This window comes from Canis aureus, chromosome 24 (assembly GCF_053574225.1).
Source record: "Canis aureus isolate CA01 chromosome 24, VMU_Caureus_v.1.0, whole genome shotgun sequence".
Lineage (NCBI taxonomy): Eukaryota > Metazoa > Chordata > Mammalia > Carnivora > Canidae > Canis > Canis aureus.
The window spans coordinates 35,594,411-35,608,466 of record NC_135634.1 but is presented as its reverse complement, the minus strand read 5'-3'; the positions used below and the strand labels follow the sequence as shown (position 1 = coordinate 35,608,466).

The 14,056-nt window shown below is 54.7% G+C and overlaps 1 protein-coding gene across 9 annotated transcripts in view; it reads right to left on the bottom strand.

The window, feature by feature from the left end:
- The window catches only part of PEBP4 (phosphatidylethanolamine binding protein 4), a 247,070-nt gene that overhangs the window by 22,516 nt on the left and 210,498 nt on the right, over nt 1-14,056 (bottom strand). The gene's annotated exons all lie outside the window — the stretch shown is intronic.

Below are 14,056 nucleotides of genomic sequence, written 5' to 3'. Positions count from 1 at the left end.
GGTCTCATTCTCGGCTGCCACAGAACTAGGGAAGGGGTGCCATCCAGTTAGAAGCAGCCCTGCTGCATGAGCGACTGAGCTGTTGGCGCGGCCGTCCGAAAGGGCAAACTGGGCTTCAGTCCAATGTCATTACCAATCAGCTACATGACTGTGAGCAAGACACTTACTTTCTCGGTGTCTCTGCTGCTCTACCTACCGAGCGGCAATGACGATGATGCCTGCCCCCCTGCTTTCCCCATGGGGCTGTCATCAAGATGAAATTAGGAAGAGAAATATTCTCCAGCCCCCCAGTGCCATCCTAGTGCAAGGGTCATCGTGGTTCCCCTTCCCCGGGCCACCCACTGGGGGAAGGGTGGGGAGGAGACCGGGAACCCATCCTGCCAGCCCCCTCGTGCTGCGGCAGACCCGAGAAGTCTCCTGGCAGGGTCAACCTCATGAGGCTAATGGCTGTGCCGTGGGCTTGGAGGTTACTCGGCTGTGAACGTGGGCCTGTCCTGCTGGGTCTGCACTCACCCGGGGTGCGCAGAGCGCGTGGCACATGATGTTTATTAATATGCCTTGATGAGGGGCATTAATATCTCTTAATGACACCATCTGAGCCCGGCCTCCTTCTTTCTCTCGCTCCTTGCTCCTCATTCCTGTCTCCCCCCCCCGCCCCCCCCACAGAGACACACACAGTCACAGAGCAAGTGAAGGACAGGAGAACGAGCTGTCAAGCTGTCGGGGAGGAAGGGCTCCGATGGGGGTCCAGCCACAGGGACAGACAGAAGATCCTGGGTGCGGGAGGCAGGAGGATGCTCGGGCTCTGCTGTTGGGTGGAAACTGGGCCAGAAACTGCTTGGCCATGGGAGCAAGGGAAACAAAACTGTGGCGAGACCTTTCCAAAACTGGTGGGGAGGAAGGGGAGTGGCAGGGGCTGAGCCAGGAGCCCAGGAGCCTCAGGAGCTGGGGAGGGGCTGGGTTCCTTCATGGGAGTGGGAAAGGGGAAAACAGTGAGTCACACACACTCACACATCTTCACACACTCATGTCCATTTGTGCACACCCATCACTCACATACATGCATGCTCAACATGCTCACATATACATGTCCACACACGACCTCCACATTCACATACTTAGGCACACATGCCACACATACCCCCTCACACCCACATGTATACATGTCCACAGCCACACACACATGCTCATATACAAACACAACGTGCTTACATGCACACACATTCACACATAGGTAGTTGTCATGCATACTTATGCATGCACCCATACACATGCATACACACGTCTACACAGTCACAGGCACATGCTCACACACATGCACACTCACATGTTCACACACATCTTGATACACAGCTCTCTGCACTTGTGCGCTTAAGCACACACATTCACATATACATATGTTCACACAATGTGCTTACATGTGCACTCACATGCATCTCACATATGCACACACACACAGACACAATATGCTCATACAATATGTACTCACACATACATACGCATGCTTATATATAGTCACATATTTACACATGATACGCTCATCAATGCAAACTCACAGTCCTACATACAGATGCACACACATGCACACACGTACTCACATTATACATAGTTGTACACAGTCACACATACATACTCACAAGGCACACATACACACATGCATACACGCTTTCACAAACACATGCTCACTATACTATCTCTCCCAGGCCGTCTTGCACTGGTGGGCATGTCAGGCGCTGAGTGTGATAGGAAGGCCAGGATGATGGGGCATTTGGAAGGGGCTGGTGTTGAGGCTAAAGCTTGGACTGTGGGATGAGGACCAGGGGGTGTGGGAATCTGCAGGCCCCTGGCAGGAGCCCAGGACAAAGAGATGACTGATTAGGACTGTTTGTGAGTAAGAACTGAGCTGTTCTGCTCCCCTGTGAGGGTCTATGGGGTGGGGATGGAGGAGGGGAGGGGAGCCCTGGTGGGAGAGGTGGCCCATGGAGTGGGGTCACCGGCCTTGCCCTCCCACCACTAGAGTGTGGAGCTGCGGGTTGACACGCTCCCCTGTCCATGCAGCACAGAGGCAGAACAAATGGGAAACGGGTGTAGCAGGGAATAAAGGGCTTGGGAAACTGCAACCTTCAGAGGGAGGGAGCTGCAGGGCTACCTCTGCAGGCCTGGTGCTTATCTATGGCTCCCATCTCTCATCTCTAGCATCCAGTCTTTCTGGCTGGGTGGCTGCAACCCCAGGAAGGGAGACCACGAGGTACTGGGGAGGGCCAATAAGCTGAGAGGTGCAAACCCAACCTGGGCCAGACCTTTGCTTCCCAGCTCCCGCTGGACAGAGGGGGCCCAGAAGCCCCCTAGCACCCACCTGGCCTGGGAAGGGTACCCCAGGGCTTGTGGATGATGGGTGGCACTGGTGTCTGGACTGCTCCAGGCTGTGAGAGCTTCTTGCCAACCCTCCCCCCACCCCAGGTTCTGGGGAGTGGGGATCACCTTTACCAACTGCTGGGAGGCTTTTTTACAGCGCCTGCTCCTGATTCTACTAGTCCCTCTCTCTCCCCTCTTTTTGTCACCCCTGACCTTGTCCTGTCCTGTTCTCCACAGTCAACCAGGAAATGGTCAGCTGCCTCTGGGCCACACTGCCCTCCCCACATTCCACCTAAGAGATGCTGGTAGTTCTAGCGAAGTGGGCCACAAGACCGGGGGGCTGGGGGCATGAGTGTGGTCGGAGGGGAGGCCTCCAGGGGGAAGGTGGGTGGCAGTGGTGGGAGTCAAGCTCCTGAGCTCTGTTCTCTGTTTTCTCTTCCTCCTCTGCCCTGCTTTAGGCTTCCATACTCAGCTCTAGTGGGAAGATGAAGCATAATCTGTACTTTGGGCCTTCTTTCTCCTTCCTTACCAGAGGGCCCAGGCCTGGGGCTACCTCGTGAGGAAGAAGGAAGGAGTAAAGGAAGGATGGAAGGAAGGAAGGTGGGTGGGAAGGAAGAGAGGGATAGACAGATAGGACTTCCTGGAAGAAAGATTGGGGATCAGGATTTTGTGACGAAAGAAGAAACGAAAAGATGCTGGTGAGACCTGGCGGTTCTGTGAAACCCTGTAGTCATTAGCAGATGTGACAATAAGTAGAAACAGTTAAAGCTCATTCAGATCACATCTTGCTCTTTTCACAGAAGCTGACAGTGAACTTGGCCCTGGTCCCCTAGCCCCTTGCTATTCAGAGCAGCAGCAGCAGCACCTGGGAGCTTGTCAGAAATGCAGACTCTCGGGCTCTTCCCCAGACCTGTGAATCAGAATCTCCCTTTTAACAAGAACTGGTGGTGATTCGGTGATTCGTCTACACACGAAAGTCTGAGAAGCCCTGGCCCAGAGTCCTGCCCTGAGACCTGCCTGCCCACCATTTTCCCTGGGCCCTCTGGCCTGGGCAGGGGACTCCCGGGTGGGAGCAGCAATGGGGAGGGAACCATCCAAGGTCTTGTCCCTGGCTGGTCTCTTTCAGGCTTCAGAGCCCTGGGAATCCCCCTTCCTGGGGAGGACTGACTGGTCCTGAAGTGGCCCCAGCTGTCAAGTCAGGTTATTTGACTGGTCAGGCTCCTGGGCAGTCAGAGGAGATGGGTGGCCTGGAGGGGCAGGGGGTTGGCCAGGACTGGGAGATGCCAGGCCCGTCTCCTCCCCTGCACACCTGCCTGGAGCCACAGAAGCAGCCCCAGATCAGTGACTCCCGGTGTCACTTGCTGTTCTGAGCTTCTGGGTTTTTGGGATTGGGCAGGGCAGGCCCTCCCAGTGGGACACTGGGTACAGTCTGATGGGTACTATGGGGGGTGCTGGATCCGCCCACTGGTGTTCCCTCCTGCCTGACCATACTGCTCACTCCTGGCCCTATTTTGGAGAGTTCATTCATTCATTTATTTGTTTATTCCCCAGGGACCTGCGGGGAGGAAGAAGCGAGAGAGCACTGCTCTTCCTTGTAGCCTGTAGAACAGAGAGGGGGGTGCGTGGGGCTGCCCAGGCTTGTGGGTCAGGGTCTGCTCTAGGGTGGGCCGTGGTCCTAGCAGGAGGCCTGCTGCTAGGCTTTCTCCCCTCAGAGATGCCCAAGTAAAGCTGTCATCCTTGGAAAGCTCCCAGTCTATCCTCCGCGGCCTGTGGTGGGCCTTTGCGCCCCTGCCCGCCTGGGTCAGGCCAGGCTCACTTGTCTCAGCCAAGAGAACAGTGACTGTGGCCCACCGGGGGCCTGCCAGGCCCAGGGTCTGCTCTCATTCTGTTGTGTCACCTTTGACGGTGCCCGGCAGGCAAATGCCAATCTGGGGAGCTTGGCAATTACCATGCAAAAACAACCGAGACTGAGCTCGGTAAACACCCTGACCTCACAGTTGGTCTGTCTCTGGAAAGCGTGGGGACTGACATGACCCCGGGGAGTGGAAGGGAGTCTGTGGCCCTCTCTGGCGAGGTCCCACGGAACCTGGGCCACCGCGTCACCCCCCCCCCCCCACGGGTGCTCATCTGCAGCTGGCCCCTCCGGAAGAGGGGTGGCCGGCTGAGTTTGGGGCCGATGCCATGCTTGGCTTCCCGCCCTGTGGGGATCATCACCAGTCTCCAGGTGTGTCGAAATGAGTTTTTGCACAACTCTGAGGAGGGCCCAGCAGTTCCAGGTGACAGTGCCCAGGGCCGTGAGGAGATGGGAGGAAAGGGGACGGGGTGACAGCAGAGAAGAACCTCAAAGAGGGTCAAGGGGCTTCCGCAGATGCTGACTCCCCAAGCTGCTGGATCTAGGGCTCGGGTGCCTCCTTCCAATCCCCCACCCATGCGGCTGGACCTCAGAGGCCTTCCACTCAAGGAGTCTGGGATTCCGGGCTGCCAGGCCAGTCCCCAGGCTGGGCCACAGGGTGCCGAGACCAACTTCTCCCCAGAACTTTTTTGTTGTGAGCAGTCAATTGCCCTGGCATCCGAGGCTGCTGCGCACAAGGAAGGGGTCGTTAATGAACGCAAATGACAGCTGATTAATCTGCCTCCTCTCTGTGGGGTCTGGCCACGCTCCATTCCGCCTCCGTGGCCTGCGCCAGCAGGGTGGGCTCCAACCTATTACCACTGCGCTTCCAGCCATAATGGGGAAGAGGGCAAGCCCCATCCCTCCCCTGCGCCAGTCCCCAGCCCGGGGTCCTGCCATGCATGAAGGGCTGGCCCTGCAGGAGCAGGAGAGGCCTTGGCCCTGCCGGACTCTCTCACTAGGTGCTCCCCTCTAGGAAGGGGGCAGACTGCAAGGAAAGATGCGAGCAGGTGCTCAGTGGGATTTGTGGAGAGGGGTTACACTTAGGAGGTAAGGGGGGGCACTGTCTAGACAATGGCAGATGGTTCGTTTTTCAGTTCCTTGCTGTGTCCTTAAGAAAGCAGCAGGTTCCTCAGATCTTTTGCACTGTGGGAAAAGGCAGAGGGAGAAGGATGGGGCTACAGAGAATCCCTCCTCCTCAGCCAGGTCACCTGCCCCGGCTCCTGGCTGATGTCAACGCAGTGCACATTTACTGAGCTCCTGCGAGGTGCCAAGTGCGGTGCAGGTGTGAGGGTGATTTAGAGTCTGGCAGGAATGCAGAGTGAAGGGGTAATTACAGATGGGATGCATGCGAAGAAGAGGACTTACAGAGGGCAGGGAGGGCTTCCTGGAAGAAGCAGATAGATTCTCCACCTGATAGTGGTGCTTGACAGGGAGAGGGGAGGGAGAACTATGTGCTGGGATGGAAAGGCCCCTATTTCCTGCACCCAGGCGTGGGATCTCTTAGGGCCTCCCCAGGTTAAGGGGATTGGTTGCTAGACCCTTCCTTTGAGGGATGGAGGAGCAGGAGAGGGAGTGAGTCAGGCCTGGAATGAAGGCTACTGACCTTCTCCCAGCAGGACCCCTTGGCTGAGAAGCAGAAGTAGAGTTCCCTTTGGGGGAGAAACCCCTCAGTTTTCACTGCAACAAAGAAGGGGCCCCAAGCTCTCTCCTGCCACAGCCTCTAATGATGGGTTGGGGTGTAATGAATATCTGTGTACTCATAAAACAGGCTAATGACCGTCCTCATTTCATGGACCCCTTTCATCCTCACTCATTCCCAAACCAGAAGGGACCATCCTGAGGACCGAGGCCCAGAGCCTGGTGGCAGCCACAGACCCCAGCTGTTTGGGGTGGGGGCCAGCTGTCCTAAAGCTGAGGGCTCTCGGAGGCTGCCTTCTCCTCTTCCATCCTTTATCTGTTTGAAACAGCTTCAGGAATTTAGGTCGATGGCTGACCAACCATAGGAAGTGGGCAGGGGTTGGGGAGGGAGGAAGCATGAATGCCCTGATTCTTAAGAACAGTGTCGACACCTGTAGCACATGGCTGCAGAGAAAGAGCATTTAGCACCCGTTGCCTGCACCACACCCCCTTCTGCCCAGGTACTGATGGGAGTTCTCAGAATCACCCAACACCTGAGAAGAGCTAGACCCGAGGAGGGAGGGGCTGGGCCTGCTGAATCACCAGCAACACCTGTGTTTTGCTTGGGAGGTCTCCCGCTCAGGGACTAGCCAAGCCTGACCCTGTTTGGCTTCCTGGAGCTTGGTGAGATCACAGCCCCGGGTGTTGTGGCTGCAGGCCAGTGTGACCTGCTATGCAGGGAGTATTTTTAAAGAGATACTTGCTCCTGTGTTCCCAGGATCAGCTCCACGAGAGACTCAAGTTGTTCTGAGTCCTCCACCTCTCCCAAATTTGCTTGTAGAAATGGGTCAGGGGAACATGAAATCCACAGGCCAATCCCCTTGCCGTGGACAAGCCCCCGGGGCGGGCTGGGGCGGTCCTCAGGGGCTCCTGGTGACTGGCAGCATTGGAGGGAGGTGGGATGCGCAAGTACCCTAGGACAGAGACAGCCCAATTTGCTTTCCCCAGAGCTGGGGGACTGTCTCACCATGGTCTTCTGAGCCTGCACAGAAGCCACAAGGCCACCATGACAGGGTCTGCCTGTGGCAAGACACTCATGGATGAGTCAGCCTGCAGCCTCAGTGTTCCCATCTGGGCGCTGGCCCAGCCCTGCCTCCAGGCCATCTGCAGATAATTGGGGTCAGTGGAGGGCAGAGGATCCCAAGAATGTAGATTCCTGTGCCCCTCGCCAGGATCCCATTTGCATGTTCCCTTCTATTGGAGACAATTGCCCCTTCACAGCCTAGGGCAGAAAGAGCACTGCCCCCAGGTCGCACTTAGCCTCTCAGCTGGGGGCACCACGGTAGAGAGGGGGCACACGGAGCCACAATCTCAAGTCCTCCCTCTCGGTCTGGGAGAGTAGGGACCTAACAGCTAAGGCGAGTCACCCGGAGGTGGTGGTAGAGTAACCACTACCATCCTGGACGTGTGTCAGGCGCTCTCCCCTCTAGAGGCGTTTCAGGCATTTCTTTCTTTCTTTCTTTCTTTCTTTCTTTCTTTCTTTCTTTCTTTCTTTCTTTCTTTCTTTCTTCTTTCTTTCTTTTTTTTTAAATGTATCCACAAGACACACACACACACAGAGAGAGAGAGAGAGAGACAGAGACAGAGACAGAGACAGAGAGAGAGAAGTAGGCTCCATGCAGGGAGCCCGACGTGGGACTCGATCCCGAGGTCTCCAGGATCAAGCCCTGGGCCAAAGGCAGGTGCTGAACCACTGAGCCACGCGGCTGCCCAGTTTCAGGCATTTCTGAGCCACTGCACCGTCTCATCTCCCTTTCCAAGGAGGCAGAAGGGGCAGTGGGGATCACCCCCGATTTGCAGGGGGGAGGGGAACGCAAGCCCTTGAGAGGTTTGGTGGCCTGCCCGAGCTTACAGTCCCTACAGGCGGCAGATCTGGGAACGCGGTCCAGGTGTCCTGGCCCATGCTCTAACCCTCTTGACGCACAGTCCACTGTTTTTTTGCCGACACCTCCCAACAAGGGGGGCTGTGTTAAGGACATGGGCTGTGAAGAGATGACTTCTTTCCCTTTTGCTGGAATTTCTCAGGTGACCCCGGTTTCTCAGTCTCAGACGCCCTCCTCAGATTCTTTCTCTTTCCAGCCCAGTTCATACCTCGCCTTCCTCAACTGCATTTACCCCAGTGCTTCCTCCGTCACACTGGGCTTGGCTCTGTCAGGTACATTCCCCCAGCCTAGAGCTGCACCTGCTGGCTCTCCTGCCTCTCCTCTGGGCCGGAGCTCCGCCCGCGGATCTTGTCCTGTCCACCCTCTTCTGCTCTGGTGGCAGGGGGGAAGCACGGGCCCTAAGTCCCTGGGGCCACAGGGCCAGGATTGACACACAAGTGCCTGCCTTGTCCATGGGCTCCAGGCCCGTCAGATCACCGGCTGATCCCCAATGGCCCCGCTAAGCAGGAAACTGGGTCTGGGGGAGCGCAGCCACTTGTCCTGGTCATTAGGTGGCAGAATGGGAATTAAACCGAGGTATTTCTGAGTTCAGACCCGGACCCGGGCCCTGGCTTATGCAACACTTAGACTCTTAGCTTGAATGACTTGGACACTTGTGCACACATATGCATGCGCGTGCGCACACACACACATGCATAGATTGCGTAGGGAGGTGTGTGGAAGGAAGATAAATTAGCCTGATTTCAAAGCTCTTTGCCTGGCTGACTATTGTCTCTCAAATGTTCGCTTAGAGGAGGGTGTGAGAAAGTGACAAAATGGATCATCGATGGAATTGAATCAAAGTGTCGTCTCCGGGTTTGAAAATGCACTCGACTTGTGGCAGGAGAAGCATTTTTATCTCACTAGGTTCCCCTTCTTTCTTTTTTCCAAGAAACATTTCTGCTGCAGTGAACTGTTAAAGGGCCTCGAGGTGTGCCTTCCCAGCACTAGGGGCAGGGGCATCTGTCTCTCTGCCAGGCCAGGTGCTCAGGTGCAGAAGGCACCCTAGGGGGTGGAGAGAGTCCTGGGCACAAGGACTGATCGGTTTGGGGACAGGTTGGGCTCTTTAGGTCTGTCTGGAGAAACAGTCAGATGCCATATCTGTGCCCCTGGCTGTGGGGTCTGTGACTCTGTTCTCTGGTCCTTCTGGAGTAGGATCGGAGGAGTGTGTCTGCCCCCCGGACTAGGACAGTTGCTCAGATCTCAGCCATAGGGGCAGCCACAGGATTGCCCTTCCCTTCTTGCCCCTCCTCCCTATGCCAGCCTCTTCCTCCTCTTTTCTCTCTCCTCTCCATCATCTTTCTCTTGAGTCCTCTGTTCTGCCCTCTTCTCCTCCCTCCTCCTCTCCCTTCTCCTCTCCTTCTTTCCAAGGGGACCTCCGCCCTCCACCAGGAAACAGATTTCTTCAGACCATCTGGTCCCACAGTCTGCCTCCTCCTCCTCAGCACTGTCCATCCATTACAATTACAAATGTTCTAGATCTGCCCTGTCCTATGGAGTAGCTCTAGCCACGTGTGGCTCTTGGACACTTCCAATGTAGCTAGTACCGTGCAGAAGTTGTCTTTATAAGCGTTTTATTGACTTTTAATTAATTGTAATTTAAATAAGCACATGTGGCTGGTGGCTAGTGACCTGGACATCAGAGCTGTCAGTGATACCAAGTGCTCGACTCTCCAGAGGTCCCTGGGGGCACCGTCCACCCTTGTCCAGGCCCAGCCCCACCCCCAAGTGCCTCTGTGTGGACCCTGCTTCCCTCTCATGTTCAATTTCCTGACCTGTTAGAGACCCTGGAGGCCTGGGTCCTGGGCTTGGAGGTGGGTCAACACGGGCACTGGATCTGTGAGCCTCAGTGGCCTCTTCTGTAAAACGATGAGGATAATTTCTTGAGGAAGGTGCCCAAGGCTCAAGGTTCCCTTCCAGCTCTAAGTTCCATTCTGCTTTTGGGCAGGAGCCTCCCATCGCCAGATCTGGGTGAATCAGTGTGAGTAGCAGGGCAGGTGGTGTGTATGTGTCTGGTGTATGTGCAGGCATGCATGTGTGCATGCTGTGAGGGGCGGCAGTGAGACCCTGGGGAGCCTGCTTCTCAGGCTGACCCAGCCTGATCTAAAGGCCTGGGACTAGGAAAAGAGCTAAAGGTTCTATTATTAGGGGAAGTTTGCAGCCTGACTCCACTCCTGGCAGGCGTTTGCCCGAGCTGTTCCAGTGATGCCCCAGACTTCCTCTTCTGCCATAAAAGTCTCCCGGAAAGTCTTCCCACAGAGGCCCCAGGGGCTTTCTCAGGGAATGTGTGAGTGTGTGTGCACACAGGCACTGAGGAGCAGAAGCCCCAGGCCGCGTGCACGCTCGCCCACAGCGCTGTTGGCCCTGGCCATGGAGGGGATGTCTGTCCCGGCTTGGGTGGAGGGAGGAGGAGGGGCTTCGCCTGGACCGGGCCCTGGCTTATGCAACACTTAGGCTCTTAGTCAGCTTGAACTACTTGGACACTTGTGCACACGCGTGCGCACGCACACACACACACACACACACATGCAGAGACTGCGTAGGGAGGTGTGTGGAAGGAAGATAAATTACCCTTTGCTGCTTTGCCCTCCCTCCAAGCTTCTGCTGCAGGAGTTCTTACCACATCTGGAGAGAAGGGGGGTGGGAATCCCTCAAGACAGGGCTGTTCTCAGGCTCCCTGGGTGTGAGGGAGGCTCCAGGCCTATGGCTGAGGTTGGAGGGACCACTGAGAGGAGCCCTCTGAGGGCAGAGGAGAGAAGCCCTCCAGCCAGTATGTGATGGGACGTGGCCACAGTGTAAAGAGAAGACGATGCCTTCTCTTTAGCTCCAGAAGCGACGGGGATCCTGGGTCACAGAACCCGCGTGGTGGAGAGTTGCGTCAGAGCGAAACTTCGTGCTGGATGCCTTGGGGGAGAGGGCACTGAGGGCTTGTGATTCAATTTCCAACCTTTAGGTGCCTGGGGTCAAGTCCTTGGCCTCCACCAGCTCACCCCTCTCTGACCACTCGTCTGCACTCGATGGCACACGGATGGAGGTGGTCGCTGGGAGTGAGTGAAGAAACGGGGGGTTGAATCAGAGGTCACCAGGCTTTAATCAGCCCTGAGTCAGAGAGGTGGGTGGAAACAACTTCAGGTAGTCTTGGGGTTCCCTAGGAGCAGGAGCTTCCTGGGAAAAAGAGCCCTCCCTGCTGGGGCAGCTATGAGGCTCTGACTGCAGACCAGGCTTTTCTCTGGCGTTGCTGTACACTCTAGAACAGAGAGGCCACTACAAGTGAATGATTTAGAAGCAGATCTGCCTGAAGCCAGGGAACTGACCGGATGACCCACTGAGTCCCTTCTAACTCTGTAATTCCACACAGAGAACTCACCACATCAGTGCCTCTTGGCTCTGTGGTCCTACACTGGCCCACGGAGAGTTGGGGGGATGCCATCGTGGGGACTGGGGAGATGTCAGTCTGTGGTCAGGGAATTGAGAAAGGTATGTGATAGTGCAAGAGGGATGGGCACAGAGTCCTGCTGGAATTTCTGAATTTGCTGCAGGGTTTTTACTTCTTGGAAATGGGAAAGAGAGTGAGGATGGTTGGAAAGATCTGCAAGTTGCTTTTTGGTTAATGCATGGTTTTGGCAAGAAAGCTGTGAGGTGTGTTCCTCCTTTATCATAGATGGCAGCCCAGATTTCCCACAATACGATGAGGTCTGGCTGGTTGGCACCACCACCATCCCTATATCTCTGTGGGCCTCTGTGTGGGTCTTCTTGCTTTAGGTCTGTGGACAAGAGGGCCCCTCTATGTAACGTCAGCCCTTTGGTGCATAGCTACCTTCCTCGGGCTCATGACCTCCACCTGTCCTGCTGGAGCTGGAAGCCATGCCCACCACAGCCACTGCTTTTATCCATCTCGTCCCTCCCTGGAGCGGGAATCACCATCCAGGGCTTGGCCACCAAACATAGAATATGGATCAACTCTCTGAGACGGTCCCCATTTGCCCCTGTCTGAACATTGCCACTTTTTCCTTTCCTTTGAGCAGATACCCCATAGTGGGTAGCTGCAGTAGCTGTGGAAGCACAGATGAGCCATGGGTGAGTTCTAAAGGGGATCCTTCTAAAGGGAAATCCTTCAGTGAGGTCCCCCACTCTGCATTTTACTAAGTGATTGATTCAGGCTCCTTAGAGGCAGCGTGGGTCTGGAACCTAGTCCTCCAGATTCCCAGTGTGAGATGATTTATAACAAATTAATTCTTTCATTTTCCCAGGGGCCTGGATGTGTATGGGGCTAGAATTAGGAAAAATTTATCTGGGCAAAATATTCTCTTCTAAAATCTACTAGATGATTCTGGGCACATGACTGGTGTTTAAAAAAATGCTTGTTGACTGACCTGTGTCTCTGGGTGACTCCTCCCTCCTCTTCTGTAAGAAGGAGGGGCATTCCTTGTAGGGGCTTGGTTTACCCTTCACTGCTGTCACCCTTTAGATTTCCACTCCCCTTGGGCAGCCAGAAAGGAGGGTGCCCGATGGCCCAGCCTCCCCTCCCTGCCATCCCTTGCCGGGGTGCGCCTTGCTCTCTCTTAGCTTCCCTCAGTGCTAAGACCTGAGTAAAGGAGTCAGGAGCAGCCACCCTGACTAACTGTTAGAGAAATAAACAAGACGGTATTGTGCCAAGGGGGGAGAAGTTACATCAAAAATATCTCAGAAAGGAAGAAAGCCAAACTTTTATATGAGATGCATGGATAGGGGGAGAGTGGGGAAAAAAAAGAGCCTGGGTAATTAAGTTAATAGGTTTCTTAAAGAATGCCCTTGTGAGTGATGTTCAACACATTCAAGTGTTGACAAGAAGGTATTGAACTTGACACCCACGCAGCGGGCAGAAGCATGCTCTCAACTCCGACACACCTTCTTTGTCTGAAACTTGTAGTAAAACTCAGTGCTGGGTTGTGAAATCTGTCCCAGGGAATCTGTGCTGTAGGGGCTCCAGGGTCAAGCTGCTTATCTTCATAGGCTTCAGGTGGGCCAGGGTGATCACCCTGAACTAAGATCCCAAGATTAGGGGGGCAAAGGCTGGGGTTCCCAAGTCAGAAGCCTAGGGATGCTATTATGCCACGTGAGGCCTGGAGATCTCTGAGGACCCAGAGACAACTTGCAACTCCTGTGGGGTCGTCAGCCTGAAGCCCTCCCCTCCCTCTGAGCCCCAGCTGCCTTGGGGAACTTGGGTCTGAGACCCAGGAACATCTGTGCAATCCTAGGGCTTCCCTATCATGATGAACTAATGGAAGGATCCAGGTGAATATGGATTTCCTCTTTCTCTGAAATCTGTTTAGGGAGAGAGGCCCTAAATCATTGGTGGGCTGGTGGAAAGCAGGCTTGCCTTGGAAGAGAAGTGGTGTGTGTGTGTGTGTGTGTGTGTGTGTGTGTGTGCATATGTGTGTGTAGAGTTGTGCTTAAAGAAAACTTGGAGTTTCTCTTGTTTGAAACCACAGGAGCACAAATCACCATTCTTAAAACAAAGGAATGCCTCCTTTGACAGAGAGCTCACCTCAAAGGCCCTGGATAAGCATGGGGTTTCTGGCCTCTTTGCCTACCCTGGCTCTGCTGTCACCCATCCCTCCCATCATCAGCCATTTACTCGTTCCTCTTCTCTTTCTGTTACATTAGGTTCAGACTTCTTGAGTGATCGGAATTTTCAGGCTGGGACCTGAAACTCGGGGACTCCATCACAGTTATGGTGGCCAGATTTGTAAAGTGGAAAAAGGGTGACGTGGATTTCCTTGTGAGAGAAATGTTCTCTTTTCGGTATTTAGTAAAACACTCTGAAAATTGAGTAACCCATGTCTATGGTTGTCTGGTCACCCTGAGGCAACGCATCTTAGGGGAACAATTAAAAAGAACCCAGAATCAACACCTATGGCTCAGGGGTTTCCAGCCTGGCAGAAAGACCAGCACTGCCCCTCACCTAAAGTCATATACATTGTCTGAGGATGTGGTGGGAAGAGTGAGTGAATTGGAATCTCCCCTTACTTAAAAATGGCTGTCAAGGAAGGTAATCGCCTCTTGTAACTGGGAAAGCTGGGTTAGCTCTGTGCTCTTGTTCTTGGCACCAGCTCTTGTTCTGGGGCTCATTTCTGCCTGGAGAAGCCAGTTGCCACTCAGGGCAATCCCATTGTTCAGGAGATGTAGAATTCTGGAGTTTGCACACAGCCCTAAGACATTTCTGTTT